This window comes from Prionailurus bengalensis, unplaced genomic scaffold (genome assembly GCF_016509475.1).
Source record: "Prionailurus bengalensis isolate Pbe53 unplaced genomic scaffold, Fcat_Pben_1.1_paternal_pri Un_scaffold_68, whole genome shotgun sequence".
NCBI classification, from domain to species: Eukaryota; Metazoa; Chordata; class Mammalia; order Carnivora; family Felidae; genus Prionailurus; species Prionailurus bengalensis.
Genome location: NW_025091168.1, coordinates 152111 through 168007, shown reverse-complemented (window position 1 = coordinate 168007; position 15897 = coordinate 152111). Strand labels below are relative to the sequence as shown.

The 15897-nt window shown below is 46.3% G+C and overlaps 1 pseudogene; it reads left to right on the top strand.

The window, feature by feature from the left end:
• Nucleotides 1-10964, top strand: part of LOC122478463 — a 38017-nt pseudogene extending 27053 nt beyond the window's left edge.
• The last annotated feature ends 4933 nt before the right edge of the window (nucleotides 10965-15897 follow it).

The window sequence follows — 15897 nt, the reverse complement described above, 5'->3', positions numbered from 1 at the left end:
CCTTTAAAACTAAGATCACAAACACTCTTCCAGAATGTTCCATTGTGTTCAGTGTGTGTCTGACAGAGAAGTTCAAGGGGCTTATTAATAATTCAGGTCAGAAAACATGCTCAGAGAGGATGGCCTTAGATGGTGGGCACAGACAACACAGGAAACGTCAGGCAACTAGACAGGCCTCTACAGCAGCACAGTGCCCTCGTCACGCTCCTAGTGAACAGACTCCCACAGAAACGAATATCTCCTCCATCCTTTGTTTCCCTCGTACAAATTTTAAGTAGAACCTCCTCAGGCTTTGCCATTGGCTGGCACATCTGCTTTCTCTAAACTGTAGCCGTCATACTTTTCTGTGTATTTGGTTAATATTTGCGTCAGAAGGATTAGCTGTAATGAAAGGGTTAGCCCTTTGCGTTGCCTTCGACCCATCAGTGTAGAAACAGGTCAAGTAGAAAGTAAAGACCCTGCGTAATCTCTCCCCCCACCACGATAACCACCGTGCAGGGTGTTTTCTCCTGTGGATGGACAGTGTACCTAGAGGCAGGTAAATATCACGCGTAAGAAAATACACATGTGAATAGAATCCCGTGCCCGGCCCGCAAAAGGTTCAGTAAATTTTTGTTGAAGGAATGTATGCATATATTGAATAAATAAATATATACGATGTAGATCAACATGCATTTGTTGAAAGAGTGAATCTATACTTCTATAAATAAATAAATACAGTTTTATGTATAATTTTAGTAAAGCGAATCATTTACACGTACTGTTTTGAAACTTGTTCTTCGTGCATCCTAGTGAATCACGGCTGTCTTCATGTTGCCATATTAGATCTACCTCGTTACTTCTGGTGACTTCGTAGTACTCCTCTGCATGGAAATTCCATTTTACTTAACGTATTCGCTACTGATGGTCCTTTAGATTGCCGCCTTCTTTATGGTTTCCTGGGAAACAGTTTTGTAGAAAGCCTAGTTATATGTGCATATTTGCAGGAATTGCCGGTTCAAAAAATTGTACCTTATGAATTCTAATAGCTACTGCCAAGCCGTGCTTCAAGACCCTTTCGACTAATTTGTATTTTCACTAGAGTAGATGAGGGTTCTCTTTCTCTACACCCTCGCTAACACTGGCTACTACCATTTTAAAAAATTCCTGCCAGTCTGCCAAATCTATGAATTAAAAAATTTTTTGTAACTTTTTTTGTTTGTTTTAAATTTTTTATAACTTTGAACGTGCTGGTGAAACGGAGTACCCTTCCTTCCTTCTGTTGGCCTGTGGGATTTCTTTGTAAATTTCCTTTGCTCATATAGTTTCCAGTTGCGTTGTTTCATTTTCTTTTCAATTTATAGGAATCCTTTACAACATAAAGCAATGTTCTTTGATATAAATCCCTCGTCAACTGTTGATTGGCAGATTTCTTTCCTAGCCTTTCACTTGGTTTTTAACTCTGGGTTTGTGTCTTGTGTAGGCAAATTTTCTAGTCCTGGCCTGGATAGTTTTTGATCTTGCCATCATACTGGGAGAGGGACAGTTGAAATAAATATTAATGAAAATACAAATGTGAGTGAAAATTTGAGAAAAGTGATAGGCGATGATAACACTGACACATTTTCATTGAAAAATTGCCCTATTTCATTAAACCTTTGAGGCTGTGATTGCAAGAATCGCACTATTTATTTACCGTCAGGAAAGAAAAGGTGCTGATAAGTTAAACCGAAACGTTATTGACTGATGCATCCTCATTTCAGAAATGTGAAACTGAGAAAAAATACGCATCTTGAAATTGATCATTTCTTAAAGCTGAAATATGCATGAGGTGAAACTTAAAAGTATCTAAATGGGCACACAATGAAAAGTCAGTCCGAATGAGTAAATCAAGGGGGACGTCTGGGTGGCTCAGTCAGTCAAATGGCCAAGTCTTGATTTGGGCTCAGGTCAGGATCTCACAGTTCATGAGTTTGAGCCCTGCACTGGACTCTGTGTTATTAGCACAGAGGCTGCTTGGGATTCTTTCTCTCCCTCTTTCTCCACCCTTCCCCCGCTCTCCCTCCTCCCCCCACCTCTCAAAATAAATAAATAAACTTTAAAAAATAAATAAGTAAATGAACCTCCATGTACCCATCACTGAACTTTTAACTGTGGCCAATTTCATCCGTACCAGTGGTTCTAAAAGTGTAGTCCTGGACTAGTGACATCACCACTGTGGAGCATTTGTTGGCAATACAGATGTCTAGCTTTTGAAAGAATTTGAGAAAATGTCTACTTCTGGAAGATCTGCTACATCAGAAACCCGGGGGGTAGAAGCCATCAGTCTGTTTTAACAAGCCCGCCAGGTGATTCTGATGACTGCCAAAGCTCGAGAACCACTATAGAAACCATGCTGTCCGATCTCTGTGGGAGTATTGTCAAGCAAATGTTATCATTGTATCTGTAAATACTTTAGAAGCTATTTTCTTTTAAACATAGTGTCTCACAAATTGGCACGACATTTAGAGAGTGGCCAGCCGACCGGTACCAATACTTAAATACGTCACCCTTTGACCTCCTAATTCTACTCCCAGAGACCTACTTAACCGGACAGGTGCTTCATGAGGTCTATACAAAGGTGCTCATCGCACTGCCTCAGATGGAGAAAATTTGGAGATACCACAGGCCTAATCGTGAGGGCTCGGCTGAGTAAGTCGTTTTATCCACTGATGGAATGCTGGGAAATCATTACAGACGATGATGTCATCGATATTACTGTTAAGTAGGAAAAGCAGTTTTCAAAAGAAGAATTGGCCCTGTTTTCTTTTTCCTGTGTGATGTGTGTGTACGTATCTGTGTGACAGAAAACGTGCTTATGTTGTGTGTATGGGTTTATGTTGTATGTATAGAAGAAAGACGGGAATGTTCTATACCAAAACATTACTAGTTGGACGATGTGATTTTCGTTCATTCCACCCTCCTCCTTCCTGATTTTTTTTTTCCTTTTTGCAGTGGGACATGTATTTGTGTAATGGAGGAAAAATAATTTAATTTTGAAAAGAAATCCATTGAAATGATCATCTCTGGATGAATTTCTGTTGAGATGATAATCTCTTCTTGGCTTTCCAGATGGACACCTGTTGGATTCAAAGAGCTATGCCATTATTGGAGCAGATCTCCGAGATTCACCTGAACTCGAAGAGAAGCTAAAGAAATGGAACATGAATCCACAGTGAGATCTTGTTTTAACCTCTTACGCGTTTGTGATTTCATGCGAATACGAAATAAGGTCAGGTGAAAGTGCAGCATGAGACCCGTGTTCCGTTTTAAATTCTGAAATGTTTATCACTTCATGGCTATGAGGGAGGTTTTCTAAGTTTTTGAGAGGCAATGTTTCTCCTGTTTTCACATCAGAATCACGTGTATTGCTTTTATAACATACTGATGCCTAATACCATAAAGTTTGAGAGAAGATAATTATATGTATAGAAACCTACAACTGCAGGGCGCCTGGGTGGCTCAGTTGGTTAAGCGTCCAACTCTTGATTTCCGCTCAGGTCATGATCTCACGGTTGGGGAGATCGAGCCCCTTGTCAGGCTTTGCGCTGACAGCTTGGAGATTATATTAAGTATGCGTGTGAAAGCAGTTGAACGGAAATTGGCGCATAAGCTATAATCTGTAGATTATTACAGTTGCAGTGGTAACCAGCAGCAACCTGCTGCGAACGTAGAAACACACCATTTGGGCAAATGTGCTACATAGCCAGGGAAATAATCACTTACAAATCAGGAGAGCTCTTGGGATGCCTGTGTGGCTCAGTTGGTTAAGCATCCAGCTTCTGATTTCGGCTCAGGTCGTGATCTCATGCTTCATGAGATTGAGCCCCACATTGGGCTCTGTGCTGACAGAGCCTGCTGGGATTCTCCCTCCCTCTCTCTCTGCTCCTCCCCTGTTTGCCCTCTGTCTCTCTCAAAATAAGTAAATACACTTAAAAAAAAATTAATCAAAATAAGTAAATACACTTAAAAAAAATTAATCAGGGGAGCTCTTGATAGGCAAGTTTGCCTCACTTCTGGAGATCTACAAAATGCATAAGGAACAGCGGCTATCACAAGTATTAGAATTACATCCATAATTCTCTGGGGTTCATTTGTGCTCTGTGTTTTCCTCCATGGGCTGTTTTTGCTTCGCTTAGACTTCTCTTCTGAAAAGTATTAATCCTGTTTTGAATATTGTCGAAGCTACCTCTTAAAACTACACTGTAAACGTGTTTAACTTTTCATTTTCAAATAATTCAAATTTGTAAAAAAAAAAGTTGCAAAAACTGTACAGGAAATTCCCACGTAGCCTTCTCCACCTGGCTTCCCCCCATGTGGTAATACCGTATGTAATAGTCGGTGCCTTTTGCATTAAAAAGGTTTTTGGAGGGGCACCTGGGTAGCTCAGTCAGTTAAGCATCCGACTTCAGCTCAGTTCATGATCTCATGGTTCGTGGGTTCGAGCCTTGCGTCAGGCTCTGTGCTGACAGCTTGGAGCCTGGAGGCCTGGAACCTGCTTCAGATCCTGTGTCTCCCTCTCTCTCTGCCCCTCCCCTGCTTGTGCTCTGTCTCTCAAAAATAAATAAACATTAAAAAAAATTTTTAAATCAATAAAAACGTTTTTGGGACTGTTTTTCTCTAATTACCAACCTATGGAGGTTTTGAAATTTTTTTCCCCACTCACTCATTTTTTCTAATCGTTCCTATTGATATAATCTGGGGTTTTAGACTCAGTTTAAAAAAAAATGCTTACTTTAAACTTCCTTTTCATGTTTTTCTTTCTGATTTTCAACTTCATCTGCAACTTGGACTTCATTGTCTATCCTCTGGATTTAGTTCTCTCATTCTTTGTACCATGACCCAGTTGGGTCCAGAGAGCATTTGTAGATATATACATATATATGTGTGTGTGTATTTGTATACACATACATATATTTTTATTTTAGAGAGAGAGAAAGAGAGCATGTGCAAGTCAGGGAGAGGGGTAGAGGAAACGAGAGAGAGAGATAAGATCCCAAGCAGGCTGCATGCTCAGCATGGAGCGCAACACAGGGCTCAATCCCGTAACCCTGGGATCATGACCTGAGCCGAAATCCAGAGTCAGATGCTCAACTGACTGAGGTACCCAGGCGCACCTGGATATATATTTTTAATTTCTTTTAGTGTTTATTTATTTTTGAGAGAGAGTGCGAGCACGAGCCGGGGAGGAGCAGAGAGAAAGGGAGACACGGAATCCGAAGCAGGCTCCAGGCTCTGAGCGGTGAGCAGAGCCCGATGTGGGGCTCGAACCCATGGACTGTGAGATTATGACTTGAGCTGAAGTTGGATGCTTAACCGACTGAGCCACCCGGGCACCCCTGGATGTGTATTTTTAAGTCACTTGAGTTATACCACATTTCCTTGTCAAAAAAAGAAAAAAAAAAAAAAGGAAATCCTGATAAACAGTAACAGTGGATAGTTGGGACTGTCAGGTCAAAGCCAGCAGCATTTGTGGGTAGCCTTTCTCTCTGGCGATCATGAGTCCAGGCACTGAGTCTAACTGCATGGGTTACATTCTGACACTAGCGTACACGATGTTCTTTCCAGCAAATTTCTTGGGTATTTTCAGTTCAGACAATTTACTTGTTTTGAAATTCCCCGCCAATAAAAATAGGCCAAAATAACCTACTTGCTTTGTGAGAAAACTAGCAACCAGCCATGAGGAACAGCAGCGTAAAGGGGCAGAGAAGGAGGAGGATCCAGTAAAGGAGTCAGAAGGAGCAGGAATAAATCAGCAGAATTTAGGATAATTTAGAATAAATCACATAATTTAGGGCTGCCTGTGTTCCCTTCCAACATGTAAAGCTTTTAGAGATTTCTGTAGGAGTTGATTGCTTTTCCTCTTTCGTAATTTGTTCGTTACTTCGGGTCTGGTAACTCAGACCGCATACTAGTGTGTCATTTGCTGAAGACTGTTCGTGTTGTTTTTAATTCTTGATGATAAAACTCTGTGTAAGAAGAATTAGATTCTGTTGAAGGGACAGCAGTATTTCTGCATTTTATCAGTCAGCTTTTGACGTGTACCAAAATCTCTGCAGCCTCAGCGGTCTCGAACAACTCACAATTCAGAGCAGTTCACAAGTTGCTCGGGATTGTGTGAGTTGACCATTTGGACTGGGCTTAGCTGGGTGGTTCTTCCACTGGAGCCGGCTGCCGCTGAGGTCCCCTGGGGTTCACTCCTGTAGCTGAGATCCCCTGGGGTTCCCTCCTATGCGGATGCCTCATTCTCACGCACAGGGCCTCCCCTCCGATAGCAAGCCAGCTTGGGTTCATTGCCACACTGGTTCAGGCTTCCGAGCAAGAGGGCAACGGCCAACGTGCAAGTGATTTTCAGCTTCCGCTTGCGTCGTGTTTGCTACTGTTGTGTTGGCCACAGCAAGTTACAGGCCTAACCCAGATTCCAGGGGAAGGGAACTAGACTACCTCGGAGCAAGGGGTCTGCAGGGCCACCTCGTCACCATGTGCGGGCATGCCGGGGGAGAATTTGGAGCAAGCCAGACAAAACCTTGCTCAGTGCTCAGGTTGTTACGGTCTGAAACTTTGGGTCACAACGGGGCTCTCCACCTCTTACCGCCCTGATAGTTGACGTGCTATTCGGGGCTTCTCCTCTTCCTGCGGCGTGCACCCCAGGGTTTTCCTGCCCTGCCAGCACTATCCGTGGCTGCCGTTAGAGTCCCGATTTGATGAATACATACTTATGTGCCTTTTTCTTCTCTGAAGTTGCCAACACTGCTGATAACGGAACGCGTGCTGGTTTACATGACTCCGGAGCAGTCGGCCGACCTTCTCAAGTGGGCAGCTAACGGTTTTGAGACAGCTATGTTCATAAACTACGAACAGGTAAAAGGAAGCTCAAGACCTTTGCGTGCTGTATGCGTTCGCGTGCTGGCTGGTTATACTCAGCAACCTCAGTATAAATTTCCACTCACTCTTTTCCTTCCGCCTCTGGCCACACACACATCTCCTTTTTAATCGATTCTAGCAATTCCCAGCGTTCCTGATTTCTTAACTTCCTGCAAACTCGCAGCCAGGGTTTTTGGAACTTCTCTCTTGGCCTTTACAAAAACTTTGTAAAGTTCACATTTTACCGTTGTATTAATTACAGAGTCATAGATCGCGATGGAAGGAATTTTGGCTAACATGGGTGTCAGGGTAGCGAACCCTGATCCCTTCCGAGGCAGGCAGGTGATGCAGTGGAGGAAGTTGGCCAGGTGTAAGGCAGACAGGAGTGCTGGGGACTCTGGTGAACCACAGTTCACCCCTGCTCGGTGCCACCTCGTTGTTCCCATGTGGACATGGGAGTCTGGAGTTGAGAACCCCCAATTTTTCAGGAGAAGCTACAGTGTAGAATTTTACTGTAAAATTCCTAATTTGTAAGATCCCCGAGTTTGGCCCGCTGGTTGCCTGTTTTTCTCTTCTGATGTGGTGGGAAGGGTTCTGTTTTAGAGCTTTGGAATTATTCAGCGTGGGTCCGAGTCCCGGCCCTGGCTCTTATGATTGGCCGGGTGCCCTTAGGCAGAATTGTAGGGTGGTTGGGAGTCCATGCTCTGGAGGTAGATTGCCTAGCTGTGTGACCTGGACAAGTTTCATAACCTCTCCGTGCCGTCTCTTTATCAGGAAAATGAGAATAATAACAGTCCCGACGTTAATAGGGTGTAGTGAGGACTAAGCGAGTTAATTTGTACAGGAGCGTTTTCAGGATTGCCCGGCTGCTGAGCAGGTATTAGCTGTGATTTGGATCTTTCTGAGCCCCAGGTCCTTGTTTTTGTTTTTGATTTATGTTTTTAAAGTTCACTACTTATTTTGAGAGAGAGCATGAGCAGGGAAGGAGCGGGGTGGGGGTAGGGGGTGGGGGTGGGTGGAGAGAATCCCAAGCAGGCTCTGTGCTGGCAGCCTGGAGCCTGACGCGGGGCTTGATCCCACGAACTGTGAGATCATGACTTCAGCCGAAACAGGGGTGGGATGGACGCTCAAGGAACTGAACCACCCCGGTGCCCCCGCCAGGGCTTTGTTTCTAAAGGGATAACTTCTCTGGACTACTATGGGAGTTCATGAGATGATGTGTAGCGGGGGGCACGTGACTGAATACGTGGTGGCTAATTTTATTGCTGATTTCATTTTAAGTTTATTGATTTTATTTTTTTCATCTCATTTTATTTTTAAATTCCATTACGGATGAGAGCAGTAAAGGCTTTGCCCCGTGTCACATAATTATGGACAGATCTAAGGCTAGACCTTGGTTGACTTTCTCACCCCTTCATGCTCCAGGCCACATTCCCGTCGAGGTGGTTCTCGGTGGAGTGTTCTTCCTTCCCTCTGTGTAACTGGGGGCATTCCTCAGACTCAGTCTTCAGTCCTGGTGAGTGGACATAGTGGTAGCTGGCCTCATCTGGCTTCTGAAAGTCCTGGGAATCTGTCTTTGCTTGCAGGATACCAGGACTAGGGGAAAATGAATTCTGCTTGCTTTCTTTTTTAAACTTATCTTATTTTTTTTAGCGTTTGTTTATTTTTGAGAGAGAGAGAGAGGGCGCGAGCAGGGCAGGGATAGAGGGAGAGGGAGACACAGGATCTGAAACAGGCTCCAGGCTCTGAACCGTCAGCACAGAGCCCGACGCGGGGCTCAAACTCACAAACCGTGAGATCGTGACCTGAGCCGAAGTCGGCCGCTTAACCGACTGAGCCACGTAGGTGCCCCTGCATTCTGCTTTGTTTTCACACATTGTGGGTGTTCACCCTGCTCTGTTCACCTTGTTTCATTCGTGCATTCTCTTATTCAACATCATATAGCAATGGTGGATGAAGTGAATCTTGACCACGGACCCAGTCACTTGGGAGCAAGCCTGGGGATGTGTCCGTTTTAACTTAATTCAGCAATTTCCTAACAAATGCAAACCATCAGCCTCCTCAGGTGTACTAATTGCTCACATGCCTTCCGTGATTTCCTAATCAGTATTTTAAAATGACAAAGACCACATGAATGATGAAAAAAAATTTTTTTAAATATTTATTTATTTTTTAGAGCGAGCGAGCGAGCAGGGGAGGGGGAGAGAGACAGACAGAATCCCAAGCAGGTTCCATGCTGTCAGCACAGAGCCCAGTGCGGGGCTCAAACCCACAAACTGTGAGATCATGACCTGAGCCAAAAATCAAGAGTCGGTCGCTTACCGACCAAGGCGCCCTGAGTGATGCAGATTTCAGTACTGATATAATAAGGGTAGCGAACTTGTAGAAGTTGCTTGCTATATAGCAGGCACCTTCCATGAGTGTGACCTGTATTAACCGACTTGTCACAGTAACCGGGGTGTGGCGGGTGTGGCCGGTGAGGGGACCGAAGCACAGAGGGATTGGACAGCTTGCTGCCCACGGCCGCACGGCCTCACGGCTGGTAAGTTTCAGGCCAGGATTCAGACCCAGGCAGGAAGACGACGGAGCACGTGCTCACAGGCACCCAGTGTGACCATCCGTGGCACGTAAGCCTCACACGTCCACCGAGAGAGAGGGATGCTGCTTCTTGCCTGCCACCGTTGTCACAGGAGCTCTGGGAATCATTTCGTCTAGTAAACTGTTGACGTTTTGGGACAAAGTAATAATAGTGCGCAGTGTATTACGTACGTTTTGTGACATTTGTGCGTATAGATACGTTAATGGTTTTTTTGAAGTGGTAAATGGGGGGCACATGGGTGGCTCAGTCAGCTAAGCATCTGGTTTTGGCTCAGGTCATGATCTCACGGCTCATGAGTTCGAGCCCCACGTCGATCTCTGGGCTCACAGCTCGGAGCCTGGAGCCTGCTTCGGATTCTGTGGTTCCCTCTCTCCCTGCCCCTCCCCTCGTTCATGCTCTGTCTCTCTCGAAAACGAATAAACATTGTAAGAAGGGGGTTTTAAGTGGTTTCTCATTAGATAAGTAACACCACATGCAAAACTTCAAAAAAAAATCAAATAGTACAAGGGTATGCAGGGAAAGGTAAGTCTCTCTTCTACCCCGGACCTTAGTGAGTCCTCCAACCTAGGAAGCAACACTGCCAGATTCCAGAATTATTCTGTGCATATGTAAATGTAGCTAGAGATTTTTTTTTTTCAACGTTTATTTATTTTTGGGACAGAGAGAGACAGAGCATGAACAGGGGAGGGGCAGAGAGAGACAGAGACACAGAATCGGAAACAGGCTCCAGGCTCTGAGCCATCAGCCCAGAGCCTGACGCGGGGCTCGAACTCCCGGGCCGCAAGATCGTGACCTGGCTGAAGTCGGACGCTTAACCGACTGCGCCACCCAGGCGCCCCGAGATTTTTTTTTTCTTAAGGGCAGACAGGAGCATGTTATGCACATCCCTCTGTACTGTACTTTTCGAGAGTCTGTTATCTGAGAATCTTTCCACATCTGTATCTGTGTCTGTATGTGTGTCTACATCTGTACCTACCTCTACTTGGATGTCCTCTTGCTGTTTTCATGGCAATGCAATATTTCATTAAACGACCATGCCACAGCTGCTTTAACCCCAGCGGATGGGCATGTGAGTCCTTTCCGTCATAGGGCCCGTTACACATCATGCTGCGGAGTAAACCCTCTTGCACCTGGCGTGCACGTGGGAGTCTACCTGTGGAGCAGCCGGTCAGTGGTCTGACCGGCTCCCAGGCCGAGCGCACACCGCCCGGTTGCCCCGCAGGGGGCGGCAGCAGACGACGCTCTCGTCGGCCCTACGTGCCGTGCCTGCACCCGACTCCGTTGACTGCACTGGCTATTAGCAAACATCGGCCTTGACGGCTCAGAAACAGAATACTGTTGTCTGATTTTGCGTATTCGAGAAGCCCTTCTGGCATTGCCCAGCCTCCTCTTTCCCTTCCCAGGTGAACACGGACGACCGGTTCGGACAGATCGCGATCGAAAACCTGCGGAGGCGACAGTGTGACCTGGCGGGAGTGGAGACCCGCAAGCCGTTAAGAGTCACAGGTCGGAGAGCAGGGCGGGGACATCCTTTGGTACCCTTAACCCCCCAGGGAAGGGCACACTCCCTTCTCAGATCAGAGAATGTGAGAAGCCCTGTCGAGTGCCCACCTGAACAGGCAGCTGGGGTTCCACGTGGCCCACTGGTTCGTCACGCTAAAGAAGTCCAAGACCTGGGCCGCCATCTTGGTTTGGAAAATACACATTCACATTTCCCATACCCTATTATTCCAAGTTTTCAGTATGCATATTTTCAAACAACATGAAAGTAGAGGGCACGGTAGGACGAAAACCCATGTCCCATCAGCCAACTTTGGTGAGTCACATCTTTCAATATTGTTTTATTTATCCCCATTTCTCGTCGGTGTTGTCACTGGAATATTTTAAGGCACATCCAGAGAGTATAGCATTACCCCCATAAATACTTCCATGTGAATCTCCTACCAGTAAGCATTTTCTTCCCCCACCCCGGGATAATGGTAACATCATTATTGAACCTCACACATCAGCCGAAACTCCTCCGTAGCACCTACTCCACAGTCCGTGTTTGGATTTCCCCAGTTGTTTCAAAAAAAAAAAAACAGAAAAAAATTCTATAGGTGGTGTGTTTGAAACAGGATCCAAACACGGTCCAAACTTTGTACTTGACACGTCCCTTACGTTTCTTAGAATCTGTAATAGAGACTTTAAATATCTTTTATTTATTGTTTTTTAGTTTGTTTGGTTTTTTCTTTTTTTTTGCTGAAGAGACACCACCCACCCCTGCCCCTATTAAATAGGTGAGCTATGTCACCTTACCCCTCGAACGCATTCAAACACTCTTGCTCACGGAGGAGTTCCTTCCTTTATTTCTCTTTAAATATACATTAGTGACTTCTCTCCCATGATAACAATGCATGTTCGGTGTAGAAAATTGGAAAAGATAAAGAAGAAAGATGGGGGCTGGGACGGGCTTTTGAAAAAGGAGTCATCTGAGACAAGTTCTCATGTGCTCCAAGAGTGCCTTGGATTTGTGCAACAGTGCCTCGTACCTTGCCTTTTCTCTCCGCTGCACATTCTAGAAAGAACGGCTCCTGTCGAATGGGTGGGAAACAGCATCAGCCGTCGACGTGATGGAAGCGTACAGCAGACTGCCTCAGGCTGAAGCGAGCAGGTGCGGACTGGCGGGAGTTTAGTTTCACGGCGAACAATTCTGATTGATTAAAGGCATAACTGTCTTTAATGTAAACACAAACACAAAACAAACCTCAAGCCTCCAACCCTCACTAGATATATTTTGAACCATGTTAATCTGCTAATACAGGCTAAACCATAGCACCTTGAGAGGAACTCATTAGCCACTAACGGAGATAGAGTTTGTGCCCGAGCAGGTTATTTTGGTCAAAACGAGCAGTCACAACTGTCGCACGTACTCCCAGAGCACCCTGTGCGGTGGCAATTCTGCACAATCCCTGTGTTTTGGAGGAGGGAGATGACATTGCCCAAGGGCTGCTGAGGGGGAAAAGTCTGCCTGCAGATTTTTTCTTTGAACTTATTTTTATTTTAAGAGAGAGCGCGCGAGTGGGGAAGGGGCAGCGAGAGAGGGAGGGAGGGAGAGAATCCCAAGCCGGCTCTATGATGTCAGTGCAGAGTCCGAGGTGAGGGCCTTGAACCCATGAACTGTGAGGTCGTGACCTGAGCCAAAATCAAGAGCCGGACGCTTAACCGACCGAGCCACCCAGGCGCCTCTTTGTGTGTATATTTTAAAGCTTCTATTTAAATGCTCTTTTGAAAAAACTCATACAAGCACATGATAAAACAAAACAGAAGACGACAGTGTGGAGTACAAAGACCAACCCTTCCATCCTGCTCCCCTCACCACGAGTCTACCACCTTCTCTCAAGAGACAAGTGCCCTTGCCTGTGTCTTCCAGAAGTGAGCTATGCATGTGGAGCACGTATGTCCCCCACTTGCTCTTTACGTAGATAGTAGCGCACTCTGCACGTTATTTACTCTACAGTTTGCTTTTCGAATTCCACGGTGAGCCGTAGAGACTGTTCCAGGTCGGTGCACACAGACCCATCGCGTTCTTGCAGATAGCTGCATATCCTCCAGTTGTGTGAGTGCGCCATAACCTCTTGAACCCAGCTCTCCTCGGTTACAGCTATGATGCAGCTGTGAGGCTGCAGTCAATATTCTGGAACGTACATCTTTGTACATACAGGGTAAACTCTTAAAGGCAGAACTGCTGAGTGAAAGGGTGTACATTTTAAATGCGGGGTGGGGGGGGCACCTGGCTGGCTCAGTCGGTAGAGCATGCAACTGACCCTGGATCTCAGGGTCGTGAGTTCAAGCCCCACATTGGGTGTGGGGCCTACTTGAAAAAAAAAAAAAAAAAGGAGGGCGCCTGGGGGGCTCTGTCAGTTAAGCATCTGACTTCGGCTCAGGTCACGATCTTGCGGTCCGTGAGTTTGAGCCCTGCATCAGGCTCTGTGCTGACTGAGGGGGGAGTGGGGGGGGGGGGTAAGCATGTGCATGATGAAACAAGGCGTTCCTTGAAACTGGCAAACTCTTGAGGCCCCCGTGGATGTTCTAAGAAAGGACAGGAGCAGACAGTTGCCACCTGCCTCCTGTGGGAATTCTGCAGTCCTCAAACTGCCTGCAAGGCTTGGGGCTTCAAGGGTTCAAGGAGGTTGTGCATATTTAGTACTAACGTGGGATGTGGGAGAGAGAACACTGATGTGAAACCTAGTCTAGTTAAAGGTTATCGAGCCCAAGCAACATTTCTGAAAGTCTGAAAGTGAAGCTGAAATATACGATAAAAGCCAATGAGGAAATATTACTAAGAATAAGATTGTCAGGGCTCCTGGGTGGCTCAGTTGGTTAAGTGTCCAGTTTTGGCTCAGCTCATGAATTCACGGTTCAGGAGTTCAAGCCCCATATTGGGCTGTGTGCTGGCAGCTCAGAGCCCGGAGCCTGCTTCAGATTCTGTGTCTCCCGCTCTCTCTGCTCCTCCCCTGCTCACATTCTCTCTCTCTCTCTCTCTCTCTCTCAAAAATAAAATAAACATTAAAAAGAAAAATTAAAAAAAAAATGAATATGATTATCTAATAATTCTTAAAAAAAAAAAAACCCTCCTACTCTTAATAAAAACTTCTGGTCCCTAAAAAGAACAACAACAACAAAAAAAAACGTGCTCTCAGAATCTTCTACCTGCAGGTGGCTGTCATAATTTAGAAGGATGTTCTGACATGGGCTGGCATGGCACCATTTTTCTAAGCTATGCCAGCTCCTGTCTGTGGGAAGAGACAGAAAGTCACCCGGGAGCAGACTGCTGGTCTTCAGGGGCTCAGGTGAAAAGACCTGCCGAAGGTCATGGAACGAGAAGCAAGGACACAAGCAAGGAGGCTTAAGAGAAACCTCAGTGCAGAAGGGTTCTGTCTTTCCCGGCGTGCTGTGGGGTGGGCGGAGACGGAACGGGGTTGAGGCCGAGTGAAGGGATGTGTACAAAGGGTCCCAGGCCTTCTGGAAGAAACCCCCAGCCCCAAAGTTAGGGAAGCCTGTGAGAGACGAAGTGCGGTGGCCCCGGCCGAGGTCCCTGCAGGAAATATCCCTCCTGCAGGGCAGAAAAGTCCAGGCTGGTAACAGGCCACCTCAGGGCCTCAGGGTGGTTCTGACAGGTCTGGTCACCGTCACTGAGACTCTAAGTCCTTCAGGAGCCAACTCAGCCCAGAAGTGGAGGATGATAGCATGAGAGGCAAGAAGTGGAAACTCTAGGCTGTTGCTGGCAGGGCCTGTCCCATCAAGGACACCGTCACAGCAGCGAGCGACAGGCCCGCACGCAGCCTGCCCGGGACCCGTGACCAGGCTGCAGTGCCGGTGGACCGGCCAGGCCAGCCAGCGCCTCCCCCACCCCACCCCGACACCTGGCACTTGAAAGCAGGACAGCCCCATCTGAACTTCACAACATGACACCGAAGTTCCAGATCCCCTTTTCATCACCGTGCAACCCAACTGCTTTTCTTTCCTGCTCGGGACCAGGCCGATCAGTCTCATCGTGTCTCAGATCATACATACAGACGTACGGACACAGATCTGCTTCAGTTCTCGCCGATGAGGCTTTGTTTTGTTTTCCTCTTTAAGCAAAGCACTTTAAGAAGATTTTATGTTGTTACCTGTAACAGATCTTCACTGAGGACTTCTGTTTTCTCAGCTCTGTGGGGAAAAATGAAAAGCTCAGAGTCAGAAATCCAGAAATGCAAAGGAACTCGTGAAATTTAATAATTATTATCCCAGAGTTTAAAACAACACAGCTAGGGACGGACGCCTGGGTGGCTCGGTCGGTTGAGCGCTCAACTCTTGACTTCAGCTCAGGTCATGATCCAGGGTCGTGGGATCAAACCCCACGTCGGGCTCTGTGTGCAGGGTGGCGCCTGCTTGGGGTTCTCTCTGTCTCCCTCGGTCCCTGTCTCCCCCCGTTCCCCGCTTGTGTATGCATGCTCTCTCTCTCTAAAACAAAAAAATAAAAAATAAACAAAACAGGCAGAAATGAATGATAACGTGGGGAGAAATTCCACCAATGTTGACATCAGAGGGCTCCTTGAGCAAAACCAAAGAAAAAAACCAGCAAACAAATGTCTCCAAAGAATAGCAACCCCACACAAGAACAAAGCCTCAAGACCAGGGGCTCCCAGACCTGGGCGTGTATAGAATCACGAGGGTGGGGAGTGTGCGGATTTAAAATGCCAGTTTCCAGGCCTCACCTCTGTTCAAAAGCAGGTCTGGAACAAGATCCTGCTTCTTTATTATTTTTTTTTATTTTTATTAAAAAAAATTTTTTTTTCCACGTTTATGTATTTTTGGGACAGAGAGAGACAGAGTATGAACAGGGGAGGGGCAGAGAGAGAGGGAGACACAGAATCGGAAACAGGCTCCAG